Below are 1,742 nucleotides of genomic sequence, written 5' to 3'. Positions count from 1 at the left end.
AGGAAGTGATTGTCCCCCTGTACTCGGCTTTGGTGCGGCCGCACCTTGAGTACTGTGTCCAGTTTTGGGCCCCTCACTGCAAGAAAGACATTGAGGCCCTGAAGTGGGTTCAAAGAAGGGCGACAAAGCTGGTGAGGGGTCTGGAGTACAGGCCTTATGAGGAGTGGCTGAAGGAGCTGGGATCGTTCAGTCTGGAGAAGAGGAGGCTCAGGGGAGCCTCTATAACTACCTGAAGGGAGGTTGTAGTGAGCCGTGGGTTGGCCTCTTCTCTTGTGTAACTGGTGATAGAGCTAGAGGGAATGGCTTCAAGCTGCACCAGGGGAGATTTAGGCTGGACATTAGGAAATATTGCTTCTCTGGAAGAGTGGTCAGGCACGGGAATGGGCTGCCCAGGGAGGTGGTGGAGTCACCTATCCTGGAGGTGTTCAAAGAATGTTTGGACGTTGTGTTGAGGGACATGGTTTAGTGAGAGCTATTGGTGATGCGTGGATGGTTGGACTGGATGATCTTGTAGGTCTTTTCCAACCTTGGTGTTTCTGTGATTCTGTGAAGATGACTTCCAAGGAACTTTACTTTTTCTAGCATCATTTTCAATAGATACATCTGAGACAGTGGGATCTTTTCCAGCTTCTGTGGGAATCTCCTGCATCCTCTGCAAAGCTTTAACCTTTTCCTTTTCCTTAAGCTAGTACTCAGCCTGGCACCCCAGCTCCCTTGGGTTCAAAATCAAGCTTGTGGTTTTCTCTCTCCTACCTCTCTTCATCTTTTCAGTCACAGTTTTTTTCCTTCTGCACCTTATTGATTCCTGATCTTGCTCCTCCACCAACCTGCCACAAGGGAGATGCAGTGACCCTACAGGTAACACAAGTAGAACACAGTTTTAGTGAAAGCAGAACTACAGTGACATTTAACCTAAAAGCAGGCTTATAGAACTGAGGAACCATAGTGCTTAATTTAAGCTTACACTGGCAAATAGGAACATCTGGCTTTTCTGCAGCGTGACTCATCTTCAGCACACAACACTAAGGCAGTGTAACCTGTGTGAAAAGGAAACCTTGCTAGCAAGGTAAGGAGGATGAATGTCATCGCCTTGCCGACGTTTTTTCCCTTAAGAGCTGGGAAACGCTGGCCATCTCCAGCCTCGTTGCTGGCATCTTCACCCACTACGGCTCGTACCGGTGGTAACCGTGAGGTAACACGAAATGGCCCCCATGGCTCTTGGTAGACACACAGGCCATACCATTCCTTCAAGCCAACAGCATCGCTCGGGGGCTACGCTGAGCCCTGGGATAGCAGGAGGCTGCGGGCAGACAGGTGGCCCAGCTTCCCCTCACCTCCATACCAACAGCCCCATCCCCTCCGCCTTTGCCCCTCTTCAAAATGGCGGCGCCCCTCCCCTCAGCACGGTGCTCGGGCCTCTCTACCCTCCTCGGAGGTGCTCCACTCTCCTCTCGTTGGTGCGCGTCCCCCGCCCCGCCCCGGAGGCGCCGTCTGCGCGTGCGCAGAGGTCCGTGCCTTTACTTCCGCTGTCGGCAGCCGCTTCCGGGCCCCCGTTCCTTGGTAACAATGGAGCAGAAAATGGCCGCCTGAGAGGGGAGGCAGGGCGACGCTGCGGCTGCTTGGGGACGGACGGAGCGCGGCGAGCCGGCACCGAGCCCGCTGAGGACCGGAGAGAGCAGCGGAGCGAGAGCTGAGGAGACGGCGGCGGGCGGTGAGTGCGGAGGCCCGGACGCGGACGCTCC

At 54.9% G+C, this 1,742-nt stretch overlaps 1 protein-coding gene across 3 annotated transcripts in view; it reads left to right on the top strand.

Moving 5' to 3' along the window:
* The first annotated feature begins 1,556 nt into the window (after window positions 1–1,556).
* RLIM (ring finger protein, LIM domain interacting) overlaps window positions 1,557–1,742 on the top strand; it is a 14,510-nt gene continuing 14,324 nt past the window's right edge. Inside the window, exon 1 of one of the 3 annotated variants that reach the window (XM_010715353.3) lies at window positions 1,557–1,711. The gene's annotated coding sequence lies outside the window, so the exon portion shown is untranslated. The remainder of the gene's footprint in view (window positions 1,712–1,742) is intronic. The other 2 variants (XM_031554676.1, XM_010715352.2) reach the window with 2 other exon arrangements.

Source organism: Meleagris gallopavo, chromosome 9, assembly GCF_000146605.3.
Source record: "Meleagris gallopavo isolate NT-WF06-2002-E0010 breed Aviagen turkey brand Nicholas breeding stock chromosome 9, Turkey_5.1, whole genome shotgun sequence".
Lineage (NCBI taxonomy): Eukaryota > Metazoa > Chordata > Aves > Galliformes > Phasianidae > Meleagris > Meleagris gallopavo.
The sequence above is the reverse complement of the archived record's forward strand: the minus strand, read 5'-3'. Positions and strand labels throughout refer to the sequence as shown.